A 22,490-nucleotide genomic window follows, 5' to 3' on the forward strand; every position below is an offset into this window, starting at 1 on the left:
GAATAATCATTTAGAGAATGAGTGAACCCCTTGAAATTAAGAGCACTGGTGAGTCTTGCATACCATTGTCTCGAAGCCTAACGAAGTCTATAGAGTGATTTCCTCAATTTACAGACATGATTAGGAGAATGAGGCATAATCCCAGGTGGGAACTTCATGTATACTTCCTCACTCAGGTCGCCATGTAAAAAGGCATTATTGACATCTAATTGGTAGAGTCCCTATCCTTTCTTTACTGCTGTAGCTAAAATGCATATGATGGTGGTCATTTTGACTACGGGGGAAAAGGTTTTATTGTAATCTATTCCTTCTTTCTAAATATCACACCTGATGACCAACCTTGCTTTCAGTCTTTCTATACTTCCATCTGATAGTTGCTTAACCTTGTAAACCCATTTGCACGGTAAAGCCTTCCTCCCCGCTAGCAATGTTACCACATCCCATGTTTTATTAAGCTCAAGTGCTTCAATTTCCTTGTCCATGGCAGCCTACCATCCCAGGTGATGTGTAGCATGAGCATAATTAATAGGTTCTTGGATATTTGATAGAATGTTGAGCATATGTTGATTAGAACAACACAATTCATTAAAAGAGATAGACTTAGGTGTGACTAGGGCTAGAAAGCAAGTACTACTTACATCTGTGAGTTGGATGACATTGCAAATATAGTCTTTGAGGTAGGTTGGTGCTATGTGGGGTCTTGAAGATCTCCTGATAAGAGTGTCTATCATAGGCTCAGATCCTAGGGAAGAAAACAGGGGAATGGATGGACTGGAATGTGAACTAGATATAGGGGAAAGATTGTGAGAGAAAACTGGACTTTGAACAGGCATTTTACTAGGAGAATGGAGATTAGCGGTAGAAGGAGTAATATGACTGTGTTGGCTAATAGAAGGGGAGACAGAGATGGTGGGATCACGTATAGGGCTACCTGGTTTGGGAAGAGAGGCAACAGGTAAAAATGACTTATCAGAACAATCAGAATTTAAAGGAAAAAATTCTTCATGGAATATAACATCTCTAGAAACAAAAGTCTTGAAACTTTGAAGATTAAGTACTTTATAACCTTTCTTTCCATGTGGATATCCTAAGAAAACACAAGGCAATGCCCTAGGCACAAATTTGGTTCTGTGGTTTGAAATAGTGGAAGCAAAACATAAACAACCAAAGCACTTTAAGTTAGAGTAATTAGGCTTGGTTTTGAATAGTATTTCATAAGGTGTCTTTAGGCTCAATACCTTTGAAGGAAATCTATTAATTAAATATGTGGCTGTTAAAAGACAATCTCCCCAATATGATATAGGTAAGTGTGATTGAAATAGCAAGGGTCTTGAGGTTTCTAACATATGCTTGTATTTCCTCTCCACTATACCATTTTGTTGTGGAGTGGAGACACAAGTTGTTTGATGGAGGATTCCTTGAGACTGAAAAAATTCTGACTGCATATTCCCACTTCCTAATTCAAAGGCATTATCTGATCTTATTGTTTTGACTTTTGTGTGAAATTGTCTATCTACCATAGCTAGGTAGGATTTCAAAACTATGAAGACATTTGATTTATTTGTTAATAGGTAAGTCCAAGTACCTGTGACGACCCGACCAGTCGTCTGATGAGTTACAACTTTATTTCCCCATTTCTTCTTCTTATTACTTTGTTTATCGGTTGAATGTGTGATTGGGTTGGTTGGCTCGGGTTCGGAAAGGTTTTGGTTAGGTTTGAGATACTTAGTCTCTTTTGAGGAAGCTTAAGTTGGAAAAATCAATCGGATATTGACTTATGTGTTAGAGGGATCGGATATGAGTTCCGATGGTTCGGATAGCTTCGGGAGATGATTTGGGACTTATGAGAGTGATCGGAATTTGTTTTGGAGGTCCGGAGTAGATTTAGGCTTGAATTGGCGAAATTGGTATTTTAGCATTTTCCGGTTGATAGGTGAGATTTTGATATAGGGGTCAGAATGGAATTGAGGGAGTTGCAGTAGGCCCGTTGTGTCATTTGGGATGAGTGTGCAAAATTTCAGGTCATTCGAATGTGGTTTGCTATACTTTTTGATCAAAAGCGTAATTCGGAAGATTTTGAAAACTTAGACTTGAATCCGATGTGTTTTGATTGATTCAATGTTGTTTGAGGTATTTTGAAGATTGCTATATATTTGGATGGTGGTATATGATGTGTTTGTGCTTTTGGTTGAGGTCCCGGGGGTCTCGGGGTGATTTCGGATGATTGGCAGAAAGTTTGGAAGTTGGTTTTGGCAGCTGAAGATGTTCCATTGTTGTCATAATAGCACATGCGGCTAGGGGACCACATGTGCGGTCTCGCAAAAGCGAGATTGGATTCGCATAAGCGGAAAGAGCCTAGGAAGGCAGAAACCGTAGAAGCGGTTGAGGGACCGCACTTGCGATGGCGCAAGTGCGAATTATGCATCTCAGATGCGGATTTTGGCCACTTAAGTGAGGACTGCAGATGTGGCGCTTGGGACCGCAGAACCAGTTTCGCAGGAGCTGGATCTAGACCGCAGGTGCGAAAAGCCTGGGCCAGAAGGTATAAAAGCATTCCTTCGCAGTATTTGAGTTGTTCTTCACCATTTCAAGTCGGTTTTGGAGCTTTTTGGGAGAATTTGAAGAGGGAATCAAGGGATATCGTCTGGAGGTAAGATTTTTGAGTCTAATAATCGATCCTATGGTATTATTTCACGGATTAGAGCTGTAATTAATGGAAATTAAGGGTTAAAAATTGGGAAATTAGGGCTTGGTATTGGAGAATTTGACTTGAGGATTTGAGGGGCCATTTGTGGTCGAATTTTGGGACTTTTGATATGTATGAAATTGTGGGGAGATAAAAAATCGTGGGGGGATAAAAAATCTATTAATATAAATTTTATCGAATTTCGAGACGTGGGCCCGGGGATCGGGTTTTGGTTAATTTTGGGATTTATGCTATAACTTGATTATTTTTGCATGGGCTTCGTTCCCTTAGCATATTTTGATGTCGTGATTCTGATTATGGATAGATTCGACGTGAGTGGAGGCTGATTCAAGGGGCAAAGGCATCGCGGGCTAGAGTTGGACCGGATAGTGGTGAGTAATGATTGTAAATGTTGTCCTGAGGGTATGAAACCCCGGATTTTACATCGTTGTGCTATATTGAGATGACGCACATGCTAGATGACGAGCGTGGGGTCGTGCATCGTTGGGGATTATGACTTATTCCATCCCGAATGACTGTTTTACCGCGTATTTGACTGAAAATTATTTGTTATCATCATATTTTGGGTTGAATGCCATATTTGGGCCTCATGCCAACTATTTGGACCCTTAGGGAATTTTTACTGATATTTCCTCATTGTTTTAACTTTACACTTATACTCAGTCATGCTATATTGTACTGTTTTCATAACTCAGCCTTGTTTACTCTGTTTTAACACATTAAATGATATTCTAAACGATAATTTGAGTTGAGCATCATGTTTTACTGTTGCCCGAGTGGATTATGAGATTCTGACTGAGTAAGGCCGAGGGCATGTATTGTGAGGATACACTGATTTATGATTATGAGGCTGAGGGCCTAAAATTGTACGACACGAGGTGGCTTGTTAATATGAGGCCGAGAGCTATGGATTATGCCACGAGATGACTTGATATTGCACTTGGGCCGTAAGGGGTCCCTCCTGGAGTCAACACACCCCCAGTGAGCGCGGGTACCCATTGTGATATGAGATATAGCCCGAGGGGCTAGTGTTGTTCCATGTGTTGCCTGAAGGGCTGATTCTGTCGGTATTGTGCCCGAGGGGCAGTTCATTATGTGTTTATCCTTTCTAGCTACCTGTCATTTACTTGTTTCACTGTTAAAAAGGTATTTTAAAAGAAGCTTAAATTGAACTAAGGTGACTTTACATGTTTTCACTGTTTCATTGCTTTTACTGGCTTTATACTACTTCTTTATAGCATATTGATGTGCCTTTACGTGATTTCTTATCGCTCAGTCTTCATTTATTATTATTACTCACTGAGTTGAGGTACTCACTTTACTCCCTACACTCTGTGTGTACATTCAGGCGCTTTAGGTCCTGCTTGCGAGGGTTGAGAGCTTACAGCAGATTTCGGAGATTCACTAGGTAGCTGCTCGGCGTTCGCAGCCTAATGCTTCTCCCTCTATCTTATTTTCTCTTGTTTTAGTTCTGTAATAGACTTTGTAGATTCTTTCGATTTTAATTGGTTAGTAGATACTCATGACTTGTGACACCCCGATGTCGGGATGTGTTAGTTTTATTCCCGCAAACTGTACTGTTTCACTGCTTATTTTGGGATTATTATTATGTTAAAGACTTAATTTGTATTATTTTAATTGCTTAAAAAGAATTGGGTGTTGTGTCGGTTGGCTTGTCTTCACGAGAGACGCCATCATGACCGGGTCTGGGTTTAGGGTCGTGACAAGTTGGTATCAGAGCCTAGGTTACATAGGTATCACGAGTCATGAACAGGTTTAGTAGAGTCTCGCGGATCGGTGTAGAGGCGTCCGTATTTATCCTCGAGAGGCTGCAAAACCTTTTAGAAAAACTTCACATTCTTGAAATTCTTGTTGTGTGAATCTGTTGATCCGAGTAATAAAGTTCTGTTATTCTATTCTCTCACAGATGGTGAGGACACGCGCTACCGATCAGGATGGATGACCACCAGTACCACCAGCTATGGCCACTAGAGGCTGAGGACGCGGTCATGGTCGCGGTAGGGGCAGGGGTGTGGCCCGTACAACAGCTAGGGCAGCACCTGTAGATCTACCAGCCCCCCAATTCAGGATTAGGTCCCAGTTGTGGATGCTCCAGCAACACCAGCTCAGGCACCAGCTGTGCCTATTATGATTTCGGGCCTTTAAGAGGCCTTGGCTCAGATTCTGTCAATATGCACTGGCCTAGCTCAGGCGGTCTCACTTACTACAGCCGCAACTACTTCTCAGGCCGGGGGAGGCACTCAGAATTCCACCACTCACACACCTGAGTTTGTCGTGCAGGGATTTCAGACACCGGGGGCGCATCCAACCCAACCGGTTGCAGTTGCTCAGGACTATGTAGCTCCTGCCATGCTAGAGGACGAGCAGCGTAGGTTGGAGAGGTTTGGTAGACTTTAGCCTCCGACTTTCAGTGGTGCAGAGGGCGAGGATTCCCAGGGTTTCTTGGATAAGTGTTAGAGGATGCTTCGTATAGCGGGTATTCTAGAGACCAGCGGGGTCGCTTTCACTACTTATCAGTTTTCTGGAGCTGCATTAACTTGGTGGGGGGCTTTTGAGAGGCATAGGCTTGTTGATGCAACACCCCTTACCTGGCAGTAATTCTTCGTTCTCTTTTTGGAGAAATATATGCCGCAGTCTCGTAGAGAGGAGTTGCGCAGGTAGTTTGAGTGGTTGCGTCAGGGAGAGATGACTGTGACGCAGTATGAGATGAGGTTCTTCGAGTTAGCTCGCCATGCGATTTGGTTGGTGTCACACCTCCTTTTTTCCTTACACCCCGGAAGGGTATAAATAAAGGAGTTTTTCCAATTAAAAGACAATCGAAACGAGATTTATTGTTTTAAAAAATTCAGAGTCGCCACTTGGGATAATTTTATGGTGTCCCAAGTCACTGATTCAAATTCTGAAGAGGAAAGAATGACTCTATATTACAGTCCGCGAACCAGAAATCCGAGTAAGGAGTTCTGTTAACCCGGGAGAAGGTGTTAGGCATTCCCGGATTCTGTGGTTCTAGCACGGTCGCTCAACTGTTATAATTGGCTTAATTATCTGATTTTAAACATTTTTGAACCTATGTGCAATTTTAACTTTAAACCGCTTTCATTTGATTTTAAGAAAAATTCAACGTCACATAAAACGCGTTTTGAACCGTGTCACATAAATGCACCCGCAGTTCTCAACACATTTTATATAACATTGTCGAGATTTGGATTTGGGCCACATAAATGCGCACCGGAGTTTAGGAAGGTAATATTATTAAAAATAACGCGCCTAAAACAACTAACGCGTTGTTAACTTTGCGAGGGCCATAAAAATTCGCTAAATGGTAAATCTCGATTTCTAATTTCAAAGGATTTTATTATTCGAGGGCCATAGCTAAGCTTATTTAACATGACACGCCGCCAACTATTTTAAAATATTGTACTCAACTAAAGTCACCTACGGGTACTCCTATCTAATCCAATTTCTAATTTTTAAAGACAAACAAACATCTCTACTGCCTTGACTAACAGGCCGTGGCCCAGAAATGCAGTACAACTACTTATTCAATTAAATTAGACCAAGTGACCATACAACCCACGTAAATTAGCAAATAATGGTCCAACTATTATTTTGACTCAAGTATTATCATTCCATCCATGAAGAAGAACCAAGTCTAAAACGTGAGAACCAACAGGGTAGAAGAAAACTAAAATGCATCAGGACTTAACGATGAGCATTCATATTATTCCAAAAAAATCCAAGCCTGTCATGATTGATTAAACTCTACGGATGCTGCATTTTAATGCCACTAATGAATCAACAACATGAACAACATTAATAACACCATTTAATTTCAAACAAAACATATTATAGGAATTTAACCATCCAAGCAAAACGATAAAGAAGAAAACAACGGACCTTTGAAGCCTCTCAATATATTAAAGATCTTTCAACGGGTTACAAAAAGAATACAACATGATGGCTGAGCATGAACAGACCCTCGGCAAGCAACGAACTGACCGAGTTTCGCCGGAAGAACTCGAATCTGACAGTAGCTCGGACAAAACACTGACTCGACGACCTCGAACGGGACGATGACTGGAAACTTCTCACATTTCTGTCACTGTTTTTGCTGCATTTCCGGCCAGTTATGGTAGTGGCAGATGTGGGAGGGTGGAACGGTAGCAGTGTGTGTGTGTGTTCGCCGGCTTCAATGGTGGTCGCCGGTGACGTCGTGCATCTGGTTTCCGATGAACAACGACTGGTTTAAGTTTTTTGGTCGCTGGTTGGTGTTGTCACTTGCCGGTGATCAATTCCGGCGAAACAACAGCTCAAGCGAAGGAGATGGCAGAAGGGTCGAGGCCATGTTTATGGGGTGGTCGACCGGTGGTTGACGACGGAGATGGGGTACTATATACTGAAGGAGAGGATGAAGAAGGGTCGGCTGGTTCGTTGTTAATGGGAAGAAGCAAAAGCACGATGGCTATGGCTGCTACGCTCAGGCGTCGGAGAATATGAAGAATGGGGACGGGGGTCGGTCGTCTGGTTCGCTGGGAAAATGACGAAAGGTGTGTGTGTGTGTGTGGCGCGCGCGCGCGCGGGGGGGGGAAAGCTGCGCAACTTTTTTTGTTTCAGCTTTTTTTTGTTTTTTTAGCGTTCCTCCCTTTCTTTTTAGTCTTAGCCTTGTTTTTATATTGTAGAGTCTAGGTTTTTGGTAGGGTTTTTAGGTTAAGGGGTATGGGCCTAGGAATTATGGGCTTGAAAATTATGGGCTAGGTCCAAAATTAGGCCTAAAAATGGGTTGCTCGAGTCCAAGTTCTATTCTTTCCGAGATTAAAAATACGAGCCCATTTATTAATTAATCCTACTATTCAAATAATTATTAAAATAAAACTAACCATTAAAACAAATCTATTTTTGGTATTTTCAAATATCATATTAAAATAAAAATATGATACTATTTTTTGTATTTTTTTTAAGATTAAAAATGACTACAAAATATTAATGAACCTATTTTTGTAATTTTTGTTTTCTTATAATAAAATAAAGTAAAAGAGTCAAAATTACTTAAAATATCTATATTATGCCTAAATTAAATATTTTACGCTAATATATAAAATATCTTGGGGAGGGTCAAAAATCACATGTCTACAGTTGCCCCTCTTTGACTAGAAACGCGCAGAGTTTTCAGACAAAGACTGACTAGACAGGTTTTTGACCCGACCCTTATTTGGAGAGACTAAAACTAAGAGAAAGGAGAGTGTGACCGAGCCCTAGTGTCTGAGCTGCCTACATATCCTTGGCTATAAAGGAATCAGGCTCCGTGTAGTTCAGAGGTTAGTGAAATGATGGAGTATGCCGAGGTGGAGAGCTGGTCGAGGTGCCGTTTTGTCGAGGTTCCGGTCCGTGGTCCTGTTATTACATCAAAAATCAAAAATAAGAAAGACTAGCTAAGCCTGTCAACTATGAGTTACAAGATTCCTATCTATAAGTCTTCTGAAGCTTGATCTCGAGTCTTGAATGGTTCTTCATGCAGACTTTGGATTTGAACCTTGACGCTTGCTAGTTGCAGGTGCTAATTCATTCTTCCTCAGCTTTTCGGACCAAACCTGGACACCACACCATGCTTGTGACTTCAGTCGTGTCTTAAGCAGTTCACGTCTTCCATCAACTTCTGTATTTGGATTCACTTCTTGCCTTTCTTTTTTTCTTTATTGTGACTAACTTCTGTTGATCACCTCGAACTATTGACTCGCATTCTTGTCGCGAGCTTCTTTGGTTGCTGACTTGAATTGCAATTTGAGATGCTTTTCCTTTTCTTCAGGTGGACGCCTGATTGTTGAACTCGAATTGTATTCCCTTGCTCTCCAGGTGGGCGCCTGACTACTGAACTTGAATTATATTCCCATGCTCTCCAGGCGGGCTCCTGATTGCTAAACTTGAATGTATTCCCTGCTCTCCATGCGGGCTCCTGACTTCAACAAATAGACAAAAACAAAGAAGATTTTCTGCCCCCGTTTGGGTATCTGGGCACATATGTAAGTGTAAAATGAATCACATTACCAAATATCAATAAGAACTTGAAAGCTAAAACTTGAATCGTACTCCCTTGTTCTCCAGGTGGGCTCCTGATTGCTGACTTGAAATGTATTCCCTGCTCTCCAGGCGGGCTCCTAACTACTGACTTGAAATGTATTCCCTGCTCTCCAGGCGGGCTCCTGACTACTAAACTTGAAATGTATTCCCTGCTTTCCAGGAGGGCTCCTGACTGCTGACTTGAAATGTATTCCCTACTCTCCAGGCAGGCTCCTGACTGCTGACTTAAAATGTATTCCCTGCTCTTTAGGCAGGCTCCTGACTTCAGCAAAATAGATAAAACAAAGAATTTGAAAGCTAAAGCTTAAATTGTACTCCTTTGTTCTCCAGGCGGGCTCCTGACTGCTACGCTTGAATGTATTCCCTGCTTTCCAGACGGGCTCCTGACTTCAACTTGAAAGTATTCCCTGCTCTCCAGGTAGGCTCCAGACTTCAAAAATAGACAAAACAAAGAATTTGAAAGCTAAAACTTAAATTGTACTCCCTTGTTCTCCAGGCGGGCTCCTAACTGCTGCGCTTGAAAGTATTCCCTGCTCTCCAGGCGGGCTCCTGACTTCAACTTGAAAGTATTCCCTGCTCTCTAGGCGGGCTCCTGACTTCAAAAATAGACAAAACAAAGAATTTGAAAGCTAAAACTTAAATTGTACTCCCTTGTTCTCCAGGCGGGCTCCTGACTGTTGTGCTTTAAAGTATTCCCTGCTCTCCAGGCGGGCTCCTAACTTTAACTTAAAATGTATTCCCTTCTCTTCAGGCGGGCTCCTGACTGCTAGACTTGAACTGCTTCTCCCTATTCTCCAAGTAGGTAACTGATTTCAACAAGAAAAATAAAAATAGACAAAACAAAGAAAATTTTCTGCCCCAGTTTGGTAACTGGGCACATATGTGAGTGTTAAACTGAATCATATTACCAAATATTACTAAGAATTTGAAAGCTAGGTCCCATTATCCAGGGGGGGTCCTGACAACTCTTAATTAAATGACAATTTTAAATCTAAGTTATATCTTCTAAAGGTGTGACTTATGCTAAGTTTTGCTATCCAGGCAAGTTTTAAAACTACATCCCATTATCCAGGAGAGTCCTGACAACTCTTAAGTAAACAACAATTATAAATCTAAGTTGTATCTTGTAAAGGTATTACTTCCGCTAAATCCTGTTATCTAAAAGGGTCTTAAACTACTCCCCATTATCCATGAGGATCCTAAAAATCAAAGGTCCAATTTTATCTTAAGGGTGACAACTTTCATGGCTGAATTATACTACCCTACAGCAGAATTTACGCTAAATGTTATTATTTAATCGAAATCTTAAAGCTAAGTCCCATTATTCAGGAGGGCCCTAGAAACTCCTAATTGAATCCTATTTCGAACATGCAAACTTCTAAGCCAGCTTATATTCCTTTGGGATACATTTATGCTAGATTATGCTATTTTTGAACTTTAAACTAGGTCCCATTTTTCAGGAGGGTCCTAAAAATCAAAAATCAAACCTGTTTGGTGACTTCCTTTCTCCACGGAGGGTTTTTTCGGAACAACTGAAATTTTCTACCCTTGTTTCAAATCAAAGAAATATCTTGTCAGTTTGAAAATATGGTGGTTGGTTTGTGGCCTTGACTTTGAGGGCGATTGCTCCTTCACTTCCCATGATAATTGATTTCCACTCGAGAACCTTGCTTGCTTATGGACTACCCACTTTCTCTGTCATCTTTATCACAGAAAATACCCCTTCTCCCTTCAGACCCAATTCCCTTTATCTGTTCCATTGCTCATGAACTGACATTTACTAACCTTTGTGTTTCACCGAAAATACCTTTGATCAGTCCACCTAACACCCTCCACCTGTTGCATCGTGCTCTTGTGTTGACGTGTACTGCACCTTTGTGTTTCTCATGAATTCCAAAGCACGTTAATTTCTATCCACTCAGTGGGCATGCTGTTTTTTCCTGACTTAAATCACTGGCCTTGTCCTTGAAGTCTACTGTTCCCTCACTTGTCACGATAACTTTGATTTCTGCTTGGAAGACCTCGCTTGTCACTGGTTAACCACTTTTTTTGTCTTATCACAGAGAATACCTTTGACCCGTTCACCCAACATCCTCTATCTGTTGTACTGTTCACGAATTGAAATATACCAAATCTTTGTGTTTCTGATGGACCCCAAAGCATGTTTATTGTTACCAACTCAGTGCGCTTGTTGTTCTTTCTTGACTTATGACACTGATGTGCTGGCTAGATCCCGTTTTGTGCAATTGGGAAGCTGGTGGCGAATTTTGAAATCATTTCTCACTTAGACTCAGGAAGAGGAAGTAAACAAGAGTAAAGGAACAGAGTAAAGGACAAAGGAAAGAGATGATTCCTAACAAGAAAACTACAAAGTAGAAACCTATCAGATGTGGATACTAACTCTAATGACCATGACATGCACCTGTGGCCTATTCTGTTGAGCAAGTCTGATGTTCAACTCCTGTTATACCCCCTTAAACCGTGAAACTGGGCTTCAATGCTCCGATTATCCAATCTGATTCACAATCCTTATTCGACTTGTAGTGCCCGAAGGGTTTTTACCATCAAGCCTCTCTCATTTTGTTCTTTCTCTCAACTTACTGTCACCTTACGGTGCCCGCGAGGGTTTCCACCATAAGACTCTCATTTTTTATTTCTCTCAGCTCCCGTCGCCTTACGGTGCCCGTGAAGGTTTTCACCAATAAGACTCTCTCATTTTTGATTTTTCTGCTTGAATCAGAGTGTTGCCCCTGACATGAATTACTTTTACCTGCTTGACTTGGCATTTCTCGAAGACTGATCAGAAGGTCTTTCTTTGGACCGCAACGTGGGCTTTTGGATGGGGTTAGAAAGAAAGGGTATAAAAGGCTCAAAACAATTCAAAAATGTGTTAAAATTACAACTTTCGGAATCAGATTTCTCACAACAACCACAACTTCTGCCTCAGTTTCTTGCTTGGGGATTTTTGGATTTTATTTTGATGGGACCGAACCGTGAGGATGCCTACGTATCCTTAAAAGGAATCAGGTCGAACGTAGTTCATGACATAGGAATTGCTCTATTGTTGTGATTTTTCTTTTCTTTTTCTTCTTTTCTTTTCTTTTCTTTCTTCCTTTTTCTCTTTTTGTTGTTTTGTTGTTTTTTCTTTCTTCTTTTTCCTCTTTTTTTCCTTTTCTTCTTTTCTCTTCTTTTTTTTTTGTTCAATTTTCATTTTTCTTCTCTCCCTTTTCGTTCTATTCTTTTCTCCTTTTCCTTTACTTATCTTTCACGCTTGTGTTTCTGATCTTTGTTACTGATCCCGAAAGAGGGGTATGAAAGAAAATAAACAAAGCTCAAAGGGGTAACGAAGGATAAGGTGTTTAGATAGCAGAACAAAATGCCTTCGTCATTCCAATCTTCAAAACATGCCAAGTACAAACAACCCAATTAAACAAACCAAAGAAAACATTCGTAACATCTTTTGATTGCGCCAGACTTGATGACCATATCCACACATTCGCCTTCTACATTTGTTACACACAAAGCACCATTGGACAACACTCTCACTCTCATTACCACGAACGGCTCCTGTCAATTTGGGCAAACTTGCCTTTAGCTTCAATCCGATGCGACATGATATATTTCAATAAGGTTTCTTTATGCTCTATCTGCCCCAGTTTCACATAATTCGGGCTTGAAGTGATCTCAAAATGCCTTTACTTATTTCCCTCAAATGTCCCTACATCTTTAACATTGTTTCATTGCTTCGTGATTAAACTAACTTTTAAAACCAGGCCGAGAATTACGCGTGCATGTCATGTCACTAGAGTCAATCAGGAAAAGAACTATAAAAAGAAAATAGAACTAAATGAAAATGACTAGAAATTACAGAAAACAGAAAATTGCATTAGACAGATGGTGAAAGGGTTTGAACAAAACAAACAAACTAAATTGGGGTCACAAACCTAGAACAAACCTAGACAACACTAGACGGGCTACTATGACTAAACAAACTAGGCAAGATAAAAGGATAGAAGAGTTTGAGCGACGAGACAATGTCTGGATTACAACTCTGAAATAACCCGGACAACAGAAATGACAACAAAATAAACCACCAAAACTCCTCCCTGGCTAACCAAGACAGGAGCATCTTTCCAATTGCCAAGCTCGGCATCTTAGCCACTGAATTCTGCATCAACATTACTAGGACCTTCACAAACTTCCATCACATTGCTCTTAACAAATTGCTTTTGGGTTCCCTTTGCTGGCTCATTCTTAAGATCAACCTCTGAGAGCACTGAAAACTTTACAGCGCGTGGACCTTCGAGGATCTCAGAAGAATTCTCATATTCTTTTTCAAAACAAATCATACTCACCATATGCGTCTCATTATGAACAGGCGATGGACTTTGGCTAGTGCCTGCTGCATCTGGATTTTGCACGACAATGTCACCTGCATCAATAAGCTTCTGAATTGCTTTATTCAAATTCCAACACTTCTCTATGTCATGCCCCGGGGCATCTGAGCAATATGCGCACCTTTAAGAAAAATCCAACTTCTTTGACAGAGGGTTTGGCATTTTTATATGAATCGACTTCAACATGTCCAATTGCTTCAACTTTTGGAATAAACTGGCATATGATTCTCCAATAGGGGTGAAAGCCTTTTTCTTTTTTCAGCAACCTCTCATTCTTAAATGCTTGATTGGGCCGGAAACCTGATCCAGGGGGTTTTAGGTAGGCTCATGGGGGTGGATAGGCATTTCGTGGAGCTGGGTACTGGGAAAATGACGTACGGCTTTGGGAGTTCTGTGGAGAGAAGTGGTATTGGGGAGGATCATCTGGTTCACAGGGATATCCACGAGGATGAAGTCGAGGTTGGAAGTGTTGATCGGGAAAGCCCATCGGATCATTTTTTCTGTTTCTCTTTCTTCCACCCAAGCTTACTGGGATGTTCTGAATGTCTTTCGAACAACTCATGATTTTGCCTGACTTGATTCCCTCTTCTACTAGCTCCCCCTTTTTTAACACATCTTTGAAAGGCTTTCCCAAGGCCGGGATCAAATGACTGAAGTAGGTGGGCCCTTGGGCTCGTAGGAAAAGCTCAACCATTTCTTCTTCACCAATTGGGGTATTGACTCGAGAAGCCTGTTCCCTCCATCTGAGCCCAAACTCTCTAAAGCTTTCCTCCGGCTTCTTTTCCATTCTAGATAGGGAGGAGTGGTCTGGGGTAACGCCTGATCTGTACTGAAAGTATCGAACAAAATCTTGAGCCATGTCACCAATGTAAGCCACTTACCAACATCTTGACGAATATACCAGTCCAAAGCTGCCCCAGTCGGGCTCTTACTGAAATATGCCATCAACAGGTTATCTTTCTCTCCAACACTTCTCATTTCACCGCAATAGACCCTCAGGTGGGCTACCGAATCTCCACACCCATCATACAAGTTAAATTTTGGCACTTTGTACCCCGCGGGCAGGCGAACGTCAGGGGACACAGACAGTTCTTTGTAAGTCATGCTACCTTGGTCTTCCCTTCCTTGTTTGTTTTTCAAGGATTGTTCTATGCCTTTCAGCCTCCTGAGTATCCCATCTTTCCCTTCTCTTCCTGTGAACCTTTCATTTTCAATATGAAACTTATCCCGAGGGACCTGCTTGTATGAGTTGGGAACCTTGTGGGCAACCTCTGAGGGGTAATATTGGGCATCATGAGCTTTGAGTGGGTGTTCATTGTTAGGGATGATGGATAAGTCAGGAGGGCAATTTTTGGGAAAGATAATTGGAAGATGAGTAACGGAGCTACTGGGGTGGTTGGAAAAGCCATGGTAAGCGGGTGAATCTGGAGAGTATGGGGTATCATCTGGCACTGTGACCGGTGTTTGGGTAAGGGCAGCATTTAGAAAGCTAGGTGGTGGCGGGGGTAGTGCCTTCCCAGTCATTCAGGCCTGATACATGTCCGTCATGTGTTGTCTTAGCATCTTTACCTCTTCAACCAACCCATTGTCCTGTTCGACCAATTGCCTTTGGGCACTTGTATCAACCAACTCAGTTTTGTTGTTGTCTGCCATTGCCTTTTGACTTTATGTTGTGGAGAGGAGTTACTACTTCGAGAACCACAAACCAACCACCTTTCTGTTTGAAGATATCAAAAGAACGAAATGGGGTCATCCCGTTAGTGTTAGAGCATTTAACAGCAAAAAATATTACATTGCGTGCAATGCGCCTAGCAACAATTAATGGTTATAGAATGACTTCGAGGGTCATAAGGTCACTTGGCATCATCCCAATTTCTCCATTTGAATCTTCTATTTTCTTTTCTAACACTTCTTAGCTTGCTCATTTTCCTTCCTCTTCTCCTATTTTTTTAACCATCACTCTTTTCCTTCTCTCATTTCTCACATCCCATAATTTCATCTTTTTTTCTTTCTTTTTTTTTTCTCTTTTTTTTTTCTTTTTTTTTCTTTCTTTTTTTCTTTTAATAAATAATAATAATAATTCGATCGAACCCTATGTAGGTTGCCTACGTATCATGACGCCGCATGAATCAGATCTTTGCGTAGTTCTGGAAGATCGGGAATAAAGTGAACAAACTAACATTTTCATTCTCTTTTTTTTTTAAACAGATATTCTATGAGAAATTATCAAGGAAAAACCCTAAAAGAGAAAAATATTTTTTGATTCTTTCTCTTTTTTTTTGTGAAGGAAATCTAAGGAATAAAAGCACAGAAAAACATTTTGAATCTTCATTTGATATCCTGACGCAAGATTTCGAAACAAGCAATAAACAAAATAAAACAAAATATTTTTGGATTTCAATTTTGATTACCTAAAAAGAAATTCTAATGATAAACAAAAGATAAAGTATTTTTTTTCATGTACAATATCCTAAAGTTCTAATAAAAGATTTTTTTTTTTTTTTTTACTAATTTCCCAAAGAAACACCTCAAAGAGAATCTTTTTGGATTTTGGAATTAACACCTTAAAGAAAGCTTTTAAAGAAGTACTAAAAGAAAATTCTCTTTTGAATAAAAACAATTCATTTTAAGTCCTAGATATTAATTGCTTAAGAAAAAAGAAAAAAAAACCTCAACATTTTTTCATTTCTAGAATTAGTATTCTAAAGAAAATTTATAACGAAATATAAAATGCAACATTTCTTTTTTTTTTTTTTGGATTTTGAGTTACAGCATATTTTTTCAAATATAAAGCAGAAAATACAATAACAAAAGGCTTGACATTACTGTACAAAACTAGAAAGTAAAAGACGACATAAAATGAAGAACCGACTCAAAACATAAAAATAAAACAAATCTTCTTAAGCAACTCCTGCCTGAGCGATCCTGACCGGATGGTCACAGGGTGTCTGTCATGCTCAAACTTCGGTAAATAAATCCACACCTGTATGAGAAAACTTTAAACCAACACTATGTGAGACAATAACATTCCCTAAGACACATGCAAGACACGATTGAGGCTATTTTTGCAAAATGGCTTATTTGGCCAAAAGGTGGCAAGAAGTGCAAAATTTGGCTAAGACCCCGCAAAGCCAAGAACCTAAGATTTACTAGGAAGACCGGACCCTATGTGGGTTGCCTACGTATCCCGCCCCGAGAGACGAGAATCAGGTTCGCGTAGTTTGGGCAAATTGGATACGAGCGAGAATAATAAAAAAACCACTAATTCATAGAAATCACATTTTTTCTTGCTTATCTTGAAAAATGACGAAACATGCAAAATCTTTTTGGATTTTCTTTTTTTCTCTTTTTGTTTTGATTTTTGATTTTTGAAAAATGATGAAAAAGTGCAATTTTTTTTTTGAATTTTTCATGTTTGTTTTTGTCTTTTTTCTTAAAAATGTAACAAAAAACCTAACTAGACCCTACTTACATTATTCTCACACTTCCCCTTCTTTTTTTTCTTCTTTCTTTTTTCATTATTTTTTTTCTTTTTTTTTTCATTTCTTCATTTACCCTCAGTTATCATTGGTCCGCCAAATGACCCTTTTACCCTTGACTAAATGCAACATGTAGCACATAAGATGCATCAGGATGGTCTTTTTCATTTTTGGTATGCCTGTCCTAGATAGACTCAACTCCCTGTGTTGAGTCTCCAAAGTTAAATGCACATGATGCAAACAAACGTTCCTACTAGGGATCCGACATGAGGTCTTGTTGTACTAGGTTCAAAACCTGGGTTTATTGTTCTAGACCTGGCTTACCCGAGCGGACAGCTCGAGCCAGGGGGGGCAGCATACCGGGAATACAGAAGCTTCACCAGCTTTGCAACTTGTCCGAACCTCGTTCTAAATTTGGGATATGACTCTAACAGAAAAGAAGTCACACGAAGTGCACACTTCTTCATGATTTAGAAGGCTCAGAGAGAAGAGAGATTTCGCCATAATTTATATACAGTTCACGGAATATCAAAGCGGTAAAAGTAATCAGTTAGCACATTAGGCCCAAATCATGTAACAAAATCAGATAATGAATAAACCCAACTATAACAATTATTCTAAGCTCGAATTCTTGAACCCTGAACCAGAGATTCTAGGTTCGAGTCCCCAGCAGAGTCGCCAAAGCTGTCACACCTCCTTTTTCCCTTACACCCCGGAAGGGTATAAACAAAGGAGTTTTTCCAATTAAAGGACAATCGAAACGGGATTTATTGTTTTAAAAAATTCAGAGTCGCCACTTGGGATAATTTTATGGTGTCCCAAGTCACCGGTTCAAATCCCGAATCGAGAAAAGAATGACTCTGTATTACAGTCCGTGAACCAAAAATCCGAGTAAGGAATTTTGTTAACCCGGGAGAAGGAGTTAGGCATTCCCGGATTCCGTGGTTCTAGCACGGTCGCTCAACTGTTATAATTGGCTTAATTATCTGATTTTAAACATTTTTGAACCTATGTGCAATTTTAACTTTAAACCGCTTTCATTTGATTTTAAGAAAAATTCAACGTCACATAAAACGCGTTTTGAACTGCGTCACATAAATGCACCCACAGTTCTCAACACATTTTATATAACATTGTCGAGATTTGGATTTGGGTCACATAAATGCGCACCCGAGTTTAGGAAGGTAATATTATTAAAAATAACGCGCCTAAAACAACTAACGCGTTGTTAACTTTGTGAGGGCCATGAAAATTCGCTAAATGGTAAACCTCGATTTCTAATTTCAAAGGATTTTATTATTCGAGGGCCATAGCTAAGCTTATTTAACATGGCACGCCGCCAACTATTTCAAAAGATTGTACTCAACTAAAGTCACCTACGGGTACTCCTATCTAATCCAATTTCTAATTTTCAAAGACAAACAAACATCTCCACTGCCTTGACTAACAAGTCGTGGCCCAGAAATGCAGTACAACTACTTATTCAATTAAATTAGACCAATTGACCATACAACCCACGTAAATTAGCAAATAATGGTCCAACTATTATTTTGACTCAAGTCTTATCATTCCATCCGTGAAGAAGAACCAAGTCTAAAACGTGAGAACCAATAGGGTAGAAGAAAACTAAAATGCATCAGGACTTAACGATGAGCATTCATATTATTCCAAAAAAATTCCAAGCCTGTCATGATTTGTTAAACTCTACGGATGCTGCATTTTAATGCCACTAATGAATCAACAACATGAACAACATGAAGCACATTAATAACACCATTTAATTTCAAACCAAATAGATTATAGGAATTTAACCATCCAAGCAAAACAATAAAGAAGAAAACAACGGACCTTTGAAGCCTCTCAATATATTAAAGATCTTTCAACGGGTTACAAGAAGAATACAACATGATGGCTGAGCACGAACAGACCCTCGGCCAGCAACGGACTGACCGAGTTTCGCCAGAAGAACTCGAATCTGATATTAGCTCGGACAGAACACTGACTCGACGACCTCGAACGAGACGATGACTGGAAACTTCTCACGTTTCTGTCACTGTTTTTGCTGCATTTCCAGCCAGTTATGGTAGCAGCAAATATGGGAGGGTAGAATGGTAGCAGTGTGTGTGTGTGTTCGCCGGCTTCAATGGTGGTCGCCAGTGACGTCGTGCATCTGGTTTCCGACGAACAACGACTGGTTTAAGTTGTTTGGTCGCTGGTTGGTGTTGTCACTTGTCGATGATCAATTCCGGTGAAGCAACAGCTCAAGCAAAGGAGATGGAAGAAGGGTCGAGGTCATGTTTATGGGGTGGTCGACCGGTGGTTGACGACGGAGATTGGGTGCTATATACTGAAGGAGAGGATGAAGAAGGGTCGGCTGGTTCGTTGTTAATGGGAAGAAGCAAAAGCACGATGGCTATGGCTGCTACGCTTAAGCGTCGGAGAAGATGAAGAATGGGGACGGGGGTCGGTCGTCTGGTTCGCTGGGAAAATGATGAAAGGTGTGGGGGGGGTGTTGAAGTAGATGACGCGCGGGGGGGGGGGGGGGTGTCCTGTCAAAGTTGCGCAGCTTTTTTTTTCCGTTTCAGCTTTTTAGTTTTTTCAGCGTTCCTCCCTTTCTTTTTAGTCTTAGCCTTGTTTTTATATTGTAGAGTCTAGGTTTTTGGTAGGGTTTTTAGGTTAAAGGGTATGGGCCTAGGAATTATGGGCTTGGAAATTATGGGCTAGGTCCAAAATTAGGCCTAAAAATGGGTTGCTCGAGCCCAAGTTCTATTCTTTCCGAGATTAAAAATACGGGCCCATTTATTATTTAATCCTACTATTCAAATAATTATTAAAATAAAACTAACCATTAAAGCAAATCTATTTTTGGTATTTTCAAATATCATATTAAAATAAAAATATGATACTATTTTTGTATTTTTTTTAAGATTAAAAATGACTACAAAACATTAATGAACCTATTTTTGTAATTTTTGTTTTCTTGTAATAAAATAAAGTAAAAGAGTCAAAATTACTTAAAATATCTATATTATGCCTAAATTAAATATTTTACGCTAATATATAAAAAATCTTGGGGAGGGTCAAAAATCACATGTCTACAGTTGGTTCCGACAGATAGAGAGAGGATTAGGAGTTTGTTGATGGCCTCACTTATCTGCTTCGTATTCTTATGACCAGCGAGAGGGTGACTTGTGCGACTTTTGAGGAGGTTGTAGACATTGCTTGTGAGATTGAGTCAGTTCATCGCTAGGAGCGAGAGGAGAGGGAGGCCAAGAGGCCTCGAAGATCTGGTAGTTATGGTGGTGCTCCTTCAAGAGGTCAGTTTCAGCACGGCAGAGGTCGTCCATTCAGGCATGCTCAGCCAGATCGCCCAGGTTATCGTGGAGCATCGTCGGGTCATGGTTCACACAGTTCTCATCAGGGCCAGTCATCACTTAGTGCCCTTCCAACTCAGAGTTCGTCCTGTGCTCCATCAGTTCAGGGCTCTTCTATGCCAGATGTATCTGCTAGTCATTTCGGTGCTAGGGGTTCCCTTTAGTCCCCATCTCCAGCACTCGGGAGTTTCTATGAGTGTGGAGAGATGGGTCATATGTGGAGGCAGTGTCCTCATCGTCTTGGGGGTTCATCTCAGCAGAGGAATCAGCCATCGGCTTCAGTGCCAGTTACTTCACCACCACCCACCCACCTAGCTAGGGGTGGAGGTCAGTCAGCTAGAGGCCGTCCCAGAGGGGGAGGTCGCTCAGGTGGCGGTCAAGCTCATTTCTATGCACTTCCAACTAGACCCGATGCTATTACTTCCGATGCTGTTATTACAGGTATTGTCTCAGTCTGCCACAGAGATGCTTCTGTATTATTTGATCCCGGTTCCACCTTTTCGTATGTGTCATCATACTTTGCTCGTTATTTGGATACACCACGTGAGTCTCTTGTTTCACCTCTTCATGTATCTACGCTGGTGGGTGATACTATTGTTGTAGACTATGTGTACCGATCATGTGTGGTGACTATTGGGAGTCTGGAGACCCGAGTGGATCTGTTGTTATTGTGTATGGTAGACTTCGATGTTATTTTGGGCATGGATTGGCTATCTCCGTGTCGCGCTATTCTGGACTGTCATGCTAAGACAATGACATTGGCTATACCGGGTGTGCCATGGATTGAGTGGCAAGGTTTGACTGATTATGTTCCCAGAAGGGTAATCTCATTCTTGAAGGCCCAGCGTATGGTTGGGAAGGGTTGTCTTTTGTATCTAGCCTTTGTGAGGGATGTCGGTGCAGAGACTCCTAGTATTGATTCTGTTCCAGTTGTGAGGGAGTTTCCCGATGTGTTTCCTGTAGACCTATCGGGCATGCCACCGGACAGGGATATTGATTATGGTATTAACCTGGTGCCGGGCACTCAGCCCATTTCTATTCTGTCGTATCGTATGGCACTAGTGGAGTTGAAGGAGTTAAAGGAGCAACTTCAAGAACTCCTTGATAAGGGGTTCATTCGGCCTAGTGTGTCACTTTGGGGTGCACAGGTTCTATTTGTGAAGAAGAAGGATGTCACTATGAGGATGTGCATTGATTATAGGCAGTTGAACAAAGTAACAGTTAAGAACAAGTATCCTTTGCCTTGCATTGATGATTTATTCGACCAGCTTCGGGGGCGAGAGTGTTCTCCAAGATTGATCTCCGTTCAGGTTATCACCAGTTGAAGATCAGGGACTCGGATATTCTTAAGACAACTTTCAGGACCCGATATGGTCATTATGAGTTCTTGGTGATGTCTTTTGGGCTAACCAATACCCCAACATCGTTCATGCATTTGATGAATAAGCGTGTTCTGACCTTATCTCGACTCGTTTGTCATAGTCTTCATTGATGATATTCTGGTGTATTCGTGTAGTTAGGAGGAGCACGCGGAGCATTTGAGAGTTGTGTTGCAAAGGTTGAGGAGGAGAAGCTTTACGCAAAGTTCTCAAAGTGTGAGTTTTGGCTTGGTTCGGTGGCTTCCTCGAGGCAAGTGGTGTCCAGTGAGGGTATTCAGGTTGATCCAAAGAAGATAGAGGCGGTTTAGAGTTGGCCCAGATCATCCTCAGCCACAGAGATTCACAGCTTTCTTGGTTTGGCAGGCTATTATCGTCGGTTTGTTCAGGGATTTTCATCCATCGCATCGCCCTTGACCAAGTTGACTCAGAAGGGTGCCTCATTTGTGTGGTCGGACGAGTGTGAGGAGAGCTTTTAGAAGCTCAAGACAACCTTGACCACAGCTCTAGTGTTAGTGTTGCCATCGGCTTTAGGTTCATACCGTGTATTATGATGCTTCGAGAGTTGGTATTGGGTGTGTATTTATGCAGGAGGGTAGAGTTATTGCTTATGCTTCTCGTCAGTTGAAGCCTCATGAGAAGAACTACCATATTCATGATTTGGAGTTGGCTGCCATTGTTCACGCGTTGAAGATTTGGAGGCATTATTTGTATGGTGTGTCTTGTGAGGTGTTTATGGATCATCGTAGCCTCCAACACTTGTTCAAGTAGAAGGATCTCAATTTGAGGTAGTAGAGATGGTTGGAGTTGCTAAAGGATTATGATATTATTATATTGTACCATCCGGGGAAGGCCAATATGGTGGCCGATGCTTTGAGCCGAAAGGCAGTGAGTATGGGGAGTTTGGCATATATTCTAGTTGGGGAGAGACCTCTTGCAGCTGATGTTCAGGCCTTGGCCAATCGATTTGTGAAGTTAGATATTTCAGAGCCGAGTCGGGTTTTGGCTTGCGTGATTTCTCGGTCTTCCTTATATGATCGCATCAGAGAGCGCCAGTATGA

The sequence above is a fragment of the Nicotiana tabacum genome, chromosome 5, assembly GCF_000715075.1.
Source record: "Nicotiana tabacum cultivar K326 chromosome 5, ASM71507v2, whole genome shotgun sequence".
Lineage (NCBI taxonomy): Eukaryota > Viridiplantae > Streptophyta > Magnoliopsida > Solanales > Solanaceae > Nicotiana > Nicotiana tabacum.